We start from the raw sequence: 13,226 nt of genomic DNA on the forward strand, positions 1-13,226 counted from the left end.
CCTCCCTGAGCAAGGAGTCCAATGCGGGGCTCAATCCCAGGACCCCAGACCATGACCTGAGGCAAAGGCAGATGCTTAACTGACTGAGCCCCCCAGACGCCCCTCTCTTTCCCTTGTTGAGCTTCAACATCCATCTCTCCTGTCCTTGGACACGGGAATCAGAGCTCCTTGGTTCTTGGTCAAGAACTCCAGAATTCTTGGTCCTTGGGCATTGGGACTTGCATAGGACTGACCTCCTGAACGGCCTCAGACTGATGCTTGCCACCAGCTTTCCTGTTTTCCATCTTACAACACCATATAATAGCATATCTCAGCTTCCGTGTGAGCCAGTCCCCATAGTAAATCTCCCCTTATGTGTCACTATATGTCCTACTGGTTCTGTTTCTCCGGAGAGCCCCAATACACTATCATTTCTCTCTCTTTCTCTTTTTTAAAGATTTTATTTATTTTTGAGAGAGAGAGAGAGAGAGAGGGAAAATCCATGAGCAGGAGGAGGAGCAGAGGGAGAGGGACAAGCCAACTCTGTGTGGAGCTTAGAGCCTGACACAGGGCTCGATCCCACAACCCTGAGATCAATGCCCTGAGTCAAAACCAAGAGTCTGAGGCTTAACCAACTGAGCCACCCAGGTGCCCCTGTCATTTCTCTTTTTAACCATGAGAGTCAGAAATGAGTCCAGAAGAGTGGTTGTCTCCTCTACTTCCTCAACCTGCTGAGGACAAAGGCTGGCAACAATCAGGTAAGACGTTTCAAGATGCTCTACTTTTAAGCGGAATGAGCCTTTCCACTTATTTCCCCGAGAGCCAAATTTCCTCCCCACTCCTGGATTTTACCTCTGTTCTGTTCTGTGATTTGCATTAAAAAAAAAAAAAAGATACAGCCTTCCCACCGTGCTGTCAGTTTTGAGATAAAGGACTGAATTTTTGCAGAATCTTCCTAGGGGCTAGCACTGGGCGGGAGTTCCATAAATATTTGGTGAGTTAATGCATGCTCTCAAGGTGTTATCCTTAGGCTCTTCTAGCTGGGTACCATGCAGAGGAATCCCAGAACACTGTCATTTGCATTTCTTTCTCCCTTAACTGACCCTAGAAATTCTCCACCATGCATCCATTCTCAGATGTGTGGATTTCCACGCAAGCGTTTTGTACACAAAATTGTAAAATATATATTACTTGTTCATTTGACTAAAGACCCCAGAAGAGACTAGCACCTGAAACGAGCAAATGTTTTTTGGTTGGCTTCCCTACCCAAAGTAAACATCTTAGATTAAGAATGCAGTAGGCAGTTAATAAACACTTGTTACTAAATAGGGGACATCAATATGCAAAAGTGGTCAATTAAAACGAGCTATGTTATAGATAATCAAAAGTTCTCTAGAAAGCTGAATCTACCGTGCTCTGCATATAGAGAGAGGAAGCCTCCATCCTCTAGAGAGATCTCACCTCTAATCAGGCTTCCATGGGATAATATTGCAAGTAACTCAGGATAAGGCTGCACTTATCTGCTACTCTTGGAACAAACCCGTGGGGGGATTTCGATTGGGCGGCAGAAGAAGGCTGTCCCAGGAATAAATAAACACACTGTGAACCACTCCTGAGCGAATTCTTCACACATGGCTAGTGAAACGTTCGCCATCAATGAAAACCCGATTGGGTTGCCGCGTTTTGCATCAATGATGCTTAAACACAAGCTCCAGAATTTAGATGGCCGGGAATTTAGATGCCCAATTCACAAATCATTTAATAAAGCTACTTAGATTTTTAAAAAAAAAGAATCTGGGTGGCCAATTAACAAGGTATGGTTCAGTAAACTATAGATTTCAAATTTCAGAAAAATTGGTGAATTTCGACGACTTGAGTATCTTCTCATTAGGGCAGACAGCCTCAGCCTCCGAACCCGGGCTGACAAGGCTTGCTGTCGAGATGGGCACTGAGAGGAGTACAATATAATGTTCTCCGTGATCTTGCCAGTTATTGAGACGTGAAACAAATCCACCTCAGCCCATCCACAATCCCCTTTAATGAAACAGCTCAATTCTCTGTGTATTAATCTGCTGACGGGCCCCAGGGGGCTGGGTTGGGTGGGGTTTGGCTGACAGAAGGTCCTCTCCAAAGGCTGGTGAGACAGAACCAAGTCACACATCTGGCTTCTCTGACCCCCACAGGCGGCAGATTTTGCTTTATCTCCGACCCCACTTCCTCCATGCATCTTCTGAGACAGAAGAGGCCATTGTGGGTCACAGAGGTTTTTATTTTTATTTTATTTTTAATTTTTTAAGAATTAAAAAAATTACTTACTTATTTGACAGACAGAGATCACAAGTAGGCAGAGAGGCAGGCAGAGAGAGGGAGAAAGCAGGCTCCCCGCCGAGCAGAGAGTCTGACGTGGGGCTCAATCCCAGGACCCCAAGATCATGACCTGATCCAAAGGCAGAGGCTTAACCCTCTGAGCCACCCAGGAGCCCCGGCACAGAGATTTTTAAAGTCAATGGTCCTGAGCTGGAATCCTGCCTGGCTCCACACCCAACCGGCTAGATGATGCTAGCTTTCCGAGGTTCAGCCTTTCCATCTATAAAATGGGTACAATAGTATCTACCAGAATCATTTGGAAGAATGCTGGAAGAGGGTGATTCCTCTTTCGCTCCCCTAAGCTTTCCAGAACTGTATGTATGGGCGCTGGCTTCGTCAGGGGCGCGCAATTAGGACTGGACCGCGATGACCAACAGCTCTCAGGACCAGCCTTGGCAGCCTCTGCATTGACGCAGGGCCGCCCTGCAGATGGCGCTGTGACCCGGCGAATGCTCCTGAGAAGAACCTGGCGGGAGAGACTACACCTGGGGCGGGGGGGGGGCGGAGCGGGGGTAGGGGGACAGGGGGTCCAGCCTGGGTTTCTACTTCCTGTAAGTCCTGGATGCATGCCCCAGCAACCGGTACCCCAGGGTCACATGTGGCTTCTCATAGGGTCAGTTCCCTGTTTAACCAGGGATCCTCTATCTCTGCTTCTCTGCCCTCCCTGGTGGATGCAGGGGCCTGCCCTTTGACTCCTAAGAACCACTGCAGCAGGTGGTGTGTCTGCAGCCCCTTTCATCCCTTCGGGGCATCTTAGCACTTAAGAGGATTCCCCCGGACCCCATCCATCTTGTGACGCCGGCCACCAGCTCTGTTTCTGCAAACAGCCTTGTTCTGACTTTGTTTCCCCTCGGACATGGAGTGAGGATCTGACAAAGGATCTAAGCCGGTAAAGGGGAGAAGATGCCAGGACCCCCGAGTGGTGCTGAGAAGACGGAGGTCCAGGCTAAAGGGCGGGCTTGGCTCCAGTAGGGGTGGGATTCTCCTCTTACCACCCAGCGTTTCTATGACTGGGGGCTCCCCATCGGGGAATGCCCAGAGCCTCCCTCCCTGCCCGCACAGAGAAGAGGATGAGACTTGCCCTCAGTGAGATGAGTCATGCCATAGGCTTGGCAGAGTGCCCGGCACTCTACAATATTCAAATGAAGGTGATTAGTATTCAGAGAGGAGCAGAGGTGATGGGGTGGTGTTTCCGACCAGAGAGAGGACACGGACCGGACCGCTAGTGAGGGACGCCCGCCCGACTGGGGGAGGGAAGTGACAGTAGAGGGGAAGGTTTCCTGGTGACCCTGGAGAGCTATGGTGGGGACCTACCCTCCCTCTGCTGACCCCTGGGGCAGTCCCGCTGGCAGGGAGCTGGGCACAGGCAGGGAGATGGGCACCGGGCAAAGTGAGCCAACCATCTGGCCACCTGTTTTTGCACCAAAAATAGATGGTGGCTGAGGTTTGGAGAGCCGGACTCCTTTGACCACAACCGGCAGTGGAGGCCAGGGTCTCCGGGAGAATGCCCAGGCCCGATCAGCAACATTCAGGCCTGCTCACTGCAGCAGCCAGTGAGCACAGGATCCAGCCTCCTGGAAGCCAGCACAGAGGCCCGAGGCCCAGAGTGTGCACTGAGCCAACTGCAAATCACAAGAGGACTGAGACCATCCCTGATCTCCTGGTCAGGGATCCCATCCCCCAGGGGCACAAACTCCTCTGTGTCCCATGAAGATGCCTCGCCACCATGACTGCGATCTTTATTACACTGAGCTGTAGGAAGTGCGGGTTCTGAGGCCAGACTGCCTGGGTCCACACCCTGCTCCCACACGCGTGAGCTGTGTGAGTTTGGCAAGTTGCATAGCCCCGCTGTGCCTCAGTTTCCTCAATTGCAAAATGAGTCGGGAGCATTCATGGAGTTAATGCATGTCAGGTTGCAGCAGGGCTCAGGAGTGAGCGCCCCGCCGGTGGGAGGCGCTCTGACTCCTCACTTTCTCCCCTTTTACACCCCATCCGTCTCTGTCTCCCTGTCTCTTTGCTGATGGTCTCTCTCCCTCTCTCCCTTTGCTCTTCCCTTGCTCATCCATCGAGCAGACATGGCAGGCTGTGGGGAGGGCAGCGTGGGGCGCACAGTGTGAGCCGCGCACTGGACTCTCCCAAGGCCCGCCTTGTCAGGGGCAGCACCTGCCCACAGGGTCTCCCAGGTCCTGAAGACTGAGCCAGCCCAACCCCCACAGACGGCAAGGCTGCCATCACCCTAGGCCTCCAGGGAAAGCTGGTGACCCTGCAGGAGGGGACATTCCTTCCTGAGATGGGGGCAGCAGAGCTCAGAGTCGGGCTGGACTGAGTGGGGCCGCTGGGTGACAGCGCAGCTGTCAAATCCAGGAGCTCCTCTTCTGAGAGCAGTGTGCTGCTGCCCTGCTAATGACAGAGCCGTCACTCACAGGACACCACGTGCTGGGCCGGACACCGCCGTCTCTCCCCAGACAGAGTGACAGATGTCATGGGGGCCCTGGGAGGTTCTGAGGGGAGAGTTGGGATCTTCCCTCCCCAGTCCTGTCACGTCTCCCAGAGTCACACAGAAATGTCCTCACACACCTCAGTGCCTTTGCACGGGCCATTCCCTCTGCCCAACCTGCCCTCCCCTACCTCAGACCTCCTCCATCTGACAATGTCACATATATCCCCCCAGGCTCAGTTCCTGAGGCATGTCCTCTGGGAAGCCTCCTTCAGTACGGCAGGACCAAAGGAAGCCCGTCCTCCTCCGTACTGCTCTAATGCCTCGCACGTCCTTTCCCCAGCACAGTGGTCAGGGTGAATGATGGTTATGTGTTAGGTGCTCGTTCCCTCTGCCACAGATAGTGTGTTCTTGAGATGGAAGGCCTCAGCTTTCTCCACATCCCAGGCATCTAAGGAATGCGTGCTGAGGAGCATCCGGATCGTCATTGCCGTCCTCACCCAGCTCTACACACAAACCTTGATGCTGAGCATGATCCAGTCCCTGCTTGATGTCTGGCCTGCAGCAACATCCTACCCTCGTGAGAGGTTTAGGAAGCCAACTGGATAGAAGGATCTAGAATGAGGAGGCCTTTTCCTGTTGGGGACCAAATCTAAGCTCCTTTTCCCTAATGAACTAGGAGATACCAGTTTGGAATTGTCTTTAAATGTGCATGAGGAGGCTGAGCTCAAAACTAGTTGAGCCTCTTAGTCCCTTCTGAGGTGACCCACAAACCTTGAACGGCACCCACTGGAGGCAGAAGTGAGGCAGGACTCCCCAGGGCAGACAGCCAGGCAGATGCCTTATGGACCACAAGGGGCAACGACCAAAGAGCATTTTCGTTTCAACTTTGTAGTGCAGAAACACAAAATGTTCCACTTGTCTTCTTTTAAAGCAGAGGAGAGAGAAGGTAAAATGACTTCAACAAATGAATTTAATTAGAAAATAAACTTCCTTCCATCCTGTGTGATGGCTAGTCGACAAAGAGAGACAGCAGGGCGGAAAGAGAGGAAGGGGAAGACAAAGGAAGGTGGGAGGATACGGAACTGGTAATATGGGAATGAAGGGGGGGAGAGAGAAAGAGAGAGAGACAGACTGGGTGGAGGGGCAGGGAGAAAGGTCAAGAAAGCCCAGAGAGTTGGTGGAAACACACACACACACACACACACACACACCCTCTTCTAAGACTTGCTTTTTAATTATTCTAGTGTTTTTTTGTTTCTACCAGTTTAAGGGGGGCAATTTTCTCTTGTTTTCTGACTTCTAGAATGAGAAGCTCATAATGAGATATCTCGTGCCATTCTTAGTATTGATTTTTTTTGAACTTTTTTTTTTCCTTCTGAAAACTTTGAAGATCTTCTTTTATCTTCATACACACCACCGCAAAATTAGTGTGGACCTTTATTCATTCATTCACTGGTGACCACAGTAGGCTTTAATTTTTATTTTCATTTATTTTCAATGGGCTTTTTTTTTTTCAAGATTTTATTTATCTATTTATTTAGAGCATGAGTGGGAGGGAACAAAGGGAGAGAGAAGCTCCAGCAGACTCCCTGCTGAGCCCGGAGCCCAACATGGGGCTTGATCTCATGACCCTGAGGTCAAGACCTGAGCAGGAGTCAGTTGCTTAACCAACAGAGCCACCCAGGAGCTCCTCGGTGGGTTTTTAAAACTTGGAAATGTAAGTCCTTCAGGTCTGGAAAATATTTTTGTATTACTCCTTTGTCCATGGACTCCTTTTCATCTTCTACTTTCCCTGTTTTTTTCTCTCTCTTCTTTTCCATACCTGTATTTTTTTCCAACTTTCTCAAAGATTTCCTTGACCCTATCTTTCAAACCCTCCTATTGGCTTCTCTCTCTTTTTTCCCCTTCCTTCTTTCTTTCCTTCCTCACTCCCTCCTTTTCTTTCTTTCTTCCTTTCTTTCTTTCTTCTTTCCTTCTTTCTTAAAGATTTTATTTATTTATTTCACAGAGAGAGACACAGTGAAAGAGGGAACACAAGCAGGGGGAGAGGGAGAGGGAGAAGCAGGCTTCCCACTGAGCGGGGAACCGAATGTGGGGCTTGATCCCAGGACCCTGGGATCATGACCCAAGCCGAAGGCAGACGCTTAACTGAGCCACCCAGGTACCCCTTGACTACTTTATTTCTGCTATCATATTTTCTTTCTTTCATTTTTTTTTTTTTAAGTAAGATCTATACCCAACCTGGGCCTTGAACTCAGGACCTGAGATCAGGAGTGGCATATTCTACTGACTGAGCCAGACAGGCACCCTTCTGCTATCAGATTTTCAATATCCAAGGGTTTGCTCCTTTTTACCCCCTGATCATTCCCTTTTAAAAACAGTTTTGGGGGGCGCCTGGGTGGCTCAGTGGGTTAAGCCTCTAGCTTCGGCTCGGGTCATGATCTCAGGTTCCTGGGATCAAGCCCCACATTGGGCTCTCTGCTCAGCGGGGAGCCTGCTCCCCACCCCGGGTCTGCCTCTCTGCCTGCTTGTGATCTCTCTGTCAAATAAATAAAATCTTTAAAAAAAATAAGAAAAAGCAGTTTTGGGGGGGATATAATTTATACACCATAACATTTTAAGTGTGATTCAATGATTTTTAGTAAATCTACAGAGATGTGCAACCATTACCACAATCTAATTTGGATTCTTGCTTTTTGTATGGTCTTTTATTCTAGTTTCAGAAGTGAAATATCTTCTCCCATCTCTCTGAAGGCATTGATGCCTGTTTCTTTGATGCTCTCCCTTTGGCTGTTGATCGGCTGGTCTCAGTTTCTGACTTTCCTCAAGTTCTTGGTCATCCTTTTCAGTCCACTAATATTCGAGAGTAAGACATTAAAAAGCCATCTGGACACTCTTGTGCATGAATGTCATTTGTCAGTTGATGAGTTTCACCATAAGATTTCTACAAGGGTCATTTTTTTGAGATTCCCCAAACGTCAGTAGCGGTGAGTCTTTTTTTAGGGGCCATTCAATTTCTCTAGAAAAGCATCTACCAACCTCTCCGGGGCTGAGATGGATGAGTAGGGTGGGCCAGTGCTGATCTGGTTGCCAATATCCTTGGAGAACATGGCGCCGGGGACTGGGAGGACAACCATTTGAAGATCCACTTTCATGTCACCTTTCTGTCCTCCCTCTGGTGCTTCCCTCTTCTACCATTCTTGCTGATCGGGATGCAGACCCTCAATTTCTCCTCCTGCTGGGGGGAGGGGAAAGGTGGTCACTTGGCTCTACTGAATGGGGCGGGAACTTGGGGTGTCTTTCTACCGACCCCTTGGTCTCCAGTGGGGCAGAACTTGCCAAGTTTCCAGTTCTACAACTCGTCCTGGTCTTTTGCAGTCCCCAGTCCCTGCCATACTTGTGTCTTGCCAAGAACCCGCAGCTTGAATTGGCTCTGCTTTCCATAGCATCCCCCTGTGTAAATACGTGGTATTCAAATTTCTCAGCTCTGATAATTCTTCCACCTGCTTTCCATCTCCCAAAAATCTGTTGACATCTTTTGTCTTCTGCTAGGTTTTTTTTTTTTTTTCCTCTCTCTCTTTTCATTCTTATGGGCTCAGACATTTTTTAAATTCCTTAATTCACATTTCAGTGGCGGTTCAGAAAGAAACAATGATAAATCCATGTGCTTAATTTGTCAGCCTTTACCTGAAATGTGGGATTAAAAGCCTTTCAAGCTTTGTTTTTTTTTTCAATGTTTTTGCAACTGTAGACATAAGGAGAAACAAGAGGAGGTCTCCTGTATTCTATACTAAATATGTTATGGATTCTTGTCTTATCACAGCGATCTTTCTAATCTGGGTCACTGGTTCTTTGAAAAAAAAAAGGGTGGAAAACTGAAGGCAGTCTTGAGAAAGGATGATCAAATGGAAGGACCTTGGATCCAGGGAAACTGTGAAGGTGTTGGTGTTGTTTAACTGGGCAGAGAGGTGCAGGGATGGTTTAGTTATTCCGTGGAATTCATTTTCTTTAAAAATGATTTTTTTTCCTGATACATCATGCTGCACTGTCCTATTTTATGTTGGCATGAACCTCTGTGTTGCGTAGAAGAGTCATCCTAAAACTTGAGAGGGAGGAGAAGTGGGGGAGAGACTAAGCCTGTGTGAATCAGGCTAGGCTAGGCAATGCTACCTTAACGGATACACCCTGAAATGTCTCAACACGGTAACCATTCGCTCCTCTCTCATTTCACCATCTTATTGTTACTTGGTGGCTCCCTCCAAGACGTGGCCTCGGGACCCATGCTACATTTATCTGTTAGCTATACTGTCTGGAACACAAGGCCTCCCAAGGTTCTGCAGAAAGGGATGGAGAATTGGAAGATGTGCTTTTAAGGGCCAAGACCGGAAGTGGTGTATATCTTCTACTCACATCCATTGGCCAGAACTCCGTCCCGTGGTCCCAAATTACCTACTAGGGAGGATGGGAAGCACGGGCTGCCCGGGCACTCTCAAAGCAACGGTGTTTCATCATCTCCTCCATCTGTCTGCCAGGTTTCCTGAGGTGGGTTGCCAATATTCTTGGAGGGAGGGGAAATATGATCTCCATGTCCATAATGCTCGACCAAGAGGTAATAATGTTCAGTTAAAGTAGGAGACAGCTGTCAGTCATAAAGAGGAATTTCTTGACTTTCAGGGAGTCTAACATTAGAATGGGCAAGTGGGACGTGGCATCTACACTTACAGATTCTTAAGAAAAATGATCCTGGGAATTGATGGATCTGCCCGCCGAAGAGATGAACTGGATGATCTTTTTTTTTTTTTAAGATTTTATTTATTTATTTGACAACAGAGATCACAAGTAGGCAGAGAGGCAGGCAGAGAGAGAGGTGGAAGCAGGCTCCCCGCTGAGCAGAGAGCCCAACGCGGAGCTCGATCCCAGGACCCTGGGATCATGACCCGAGCTGAAGGCAGAGGCTTTAACCCACTGAGCCACCCAGGTGCCTCTGAACTGGATAATCTTTTGAGATTCCATCTAATTCTGAGATTCTATTCTCAAATACGCAGGCCTTAGAGTTTGTAAAGCAGGACCGCTGGGACTGGGGGTTTTGTGAAGCCTGAAGCTTACATTACTTTAGAAAGGTAAGTACCTTCTATAATTCAAAATTGGGTGCAGAGCTTGGAAATGGTCTTTGCTGGCGGAAGGCCTCAAGGGTAAACTTACTAGTTTCCCAGTAGACCCTCCTCCAGCCAGGACAAACCAATTGTTCCATTGGAACTAATAGACCCCAAGCATCTTCCCTGATAGGCTCACTCTTCCAGATTCAGGGTCGGCCTCAGGATTTTCTCCAACTTTTTAACTCAGCGAAAATTGCTGAATGCCCGCCATGTGCCAGGCTCTGGGCTGGGCTCTTCATCACTCACTTCTGTTGCAGGGCTGAGCAGGGGACCAGCTTACGGGACATCGGTCCTGACCCCAGGAGCTCCTGAGTCCATGCTGGCAGCCTCAGGGCAAAAGAGGAGGAGGAAAGTGGGCACAGAAAGCCCGATGGGAAAGCAGGGCCATGTGTGACTTGAGGACACAAGGAGTCATCTGTGGACGTCAGCCCCCTGTGCTCAGAGGAGAAATCTGTGCTGCTCTCTGTCTTGCTTTGAGAAGGAAATGTTCCTACAGAAACTGCAGAAACCTCAGACCAGCTGTGTCCTCAGCCGTGTCCCGCGGCCCCTCCGACAGTCATATCACTCCTCTCGAGGGACTGGAGCCTGGAGTCCGGAGTCACCATGAAGAGTCAGCAGTCTGGGCTACGACACTTGGTCCAGAGCCCAGCTGTCAGCCCTGTCCCCACGATTGTCCCTGGCACTGTCTGGGCCTTGTCGAGCTGATCGAACTGCAGTGTCTGGAAAACTCCAGACCAACCCTAGGTTGCTGCATACAACCTGTCTTCTCTTAGAATTTGCAAACAGTAGAAAATCCAACTAACAGTGGATTCGGAAACCCTCTCATGAGACCAGGCCACAGATTCCCTGGGTGACACTTGCAGGTCACCTTCCTCTCCCTGGGCCTCCTTTTCCTCTTCTGTAAACTGAGAAAATAACCCCTGGGAAGGAAAATTCTTGTCACTGTGGTCAAGGTCAACAAGGATCAGGGAGGGGGGGCAGTGGGGAAGGGACAGTGACATCTCAGAGTCTGTCCTTTGCTCCAGCGGCACAGGGGCTAGACAGGGGTCCCAGCCAGTCGGGTAGCACGGAGATAATCAAGTGGGTCCAGGCCCTTGGAAGCCCCAAATCTGCTTTGTGGTTTACGATATTCTCGCCCGGTTTGCCTGGAGACCTGGCGAGCCTAGGGGGAAGGAATAAAAACAACCAACCTGTTTAAAGTGCTTAAAGTGATTTGTCTGAAAATTTTTACATCGAGACGCACTGTACCGAAAACAGCATTTTAAAAGGCTTTCTAATGAAGCAGATGCAAAACAACTCACGGTAGAGAAAGCTCCATCCCAGTGCCGTGGGGAGAACGCAGGGTTTCTCAGCCAGGGAAGCGGGCCCGAAAAGGAGGTGGGGAGGCATCGAGGTGGAGAAGGTCTGGAAGGACAGTGTTGGGCTCCCCGCCAGGGTTCCCTGTGATCCCGGATTGTACCGGAAACTCCAGGGCCATGCTCTGCTGCTGCTGACGCTAGTTCCTTCCCAAACTCAGGCCGTCTTCTAACTTGGGGTCTACATGCCTACCAGGGCTTCCTCGGGGGGCTTGAGGAGATGCCAAACCCACCGATCTGCAGAATTTCATGTGGGTGGAAAAATCTCACGTGGCTGGGCTTGAAATTTTTTCTGGGAAGAGGGGCCTGAGCTCTCATCCAGCGTTCCGTGGGTTCAGGACCCAGAACAGAAAACCTCACTCTAGACTATGCTGGCATCAGGAAAAGGTAAAGGAAATGGGAATGCAGCCCACTCCCCACGTTAGAGCTTCGAGCTAGCTACCCACGGGACGATGGGGCCTGGAACCTCAGAAAGCATTTTCCTTGAGGAGGTCTGCCCCCATGGAAGTCATGTTCCCTGCAAGTAGCCAGAGTTTTCTTCAAATGGACTCATTCACAGGCTCTGTTTGTCGCCCAAGGTGAGTGCTGGGTGCTGGGGACATGAGGAAGATTAGACAAGCTTTTTCTTCTTCTTCTTCTTTTTTTTTTTTTTTTTTTAAGATTTATTTGTTTATTTAAGAGAGAGCAAGGGGAGGGGCAGAGGGAGAGAGAATTCTCAAGGAGACTCCCGGCTGAGCAGGATACCCCATGCGGGGCTTGATCCGAGGACCCTGAGTCTAGGCCCTGAGTCTAGGCTGGGTGACCTTTGAGGGCCTCAGTTTCGTTTTAAAACACAATGAGAATCATTCACAGGATTGTTGAGAGTCCAGTGATATCACGTTCACACAGTACGTCGATGGATTGGAACTTGAAGTGGGATTTGGCTTTTGGAAAAATCTAGGGGCAGCAAGGGCAACAGGGGTAGAGGCACCACGGCTCGGCTCAGTGGCGGTGGGGGGAGGGAAAGGGGGGGTGCTTTGTGCCGATTCAGCGACGCTCCTGTGCTATGACTTGGAGAGACTCACTTTTGATGGCCCAGCAGTGTGTGGATTCAATGACTCAGCAATTTTGGATTCGATGATATAAAGTGAGAGGACTGTTTATAAACCAGGGCTGCGGAAGATCAGAAGGTGTTTGTGTGTTTGTGGATTAACTCGCTGGGTCATTGGACCATGCTAATGGAGACCTCCCAACGCCCTCACCGTGGGGCTGCTGTCACCTTCCGGTCCCAGTTCACTCCTGTCCTACCTCCCTTCTCACTCAAGCCTTCCCACCCCTATGCCCCCTTAAGCCATGACTGTCCTCAACATCCTAGGTCAGAGCCAGGAGGGGCCTTGGAGACCCCCCCAGTTCAGCTCCTCATTTTGCAGAAGAGGAAAGAAGCCCCTCAAACAAGGGACTTGTTTTTCTAGACCATAGAACAGGCTCCCGCGCCCCCCTCAAGGGTGCCGGATGAATCCAGTCACGAGGCCTGGCTTAGTCGCCATTTGTTGCCCTCGTGATCTTGGGCGGGGGTCCTCGGGGTCACGGTCAGACTGGTGATAAGCTGCGTGTGTCCACGTGCTCCCCAGGATTCACATCCAGGCCATTCTCCTCTGGACAGCCATTTTCCTCAGTGACCCAGGTCACCTGCTTTCCCCTCAGGTTGAGCCCCTGAGGTGGGAGGCCCAGGCCCCTCCAGGGCTCTAGTTCAGGCCTTGGGAGGTGCGGGAGACCTGGTCAGGGTGCCGTGTTGACCTAGAAGTGTCACTGCAGCATGGTGAGGAACCAAGCTCTCACTGACCTGCGGCCTGTGGCCCGCCTCACTTCCTTTGGGGACACCCCTGGGCGTGGGACTGCTAAGTCAAAGGGTAACTCTAGGTTCAGCTTTCTAGCTGCTAAACTGTTTTC

This window comes from Meles meles, chromosome 18, assembly GCF_922984935.1.
Source record: "Meles meles chromosome 18, mMelMel3.1 paternal haplotype, whole genome shotgun sequence".
NCBI lineage: Eukaryota > Metazoa > Chordata > Mammalia > Carnivora > Mustelidae > Meles > Meles meles.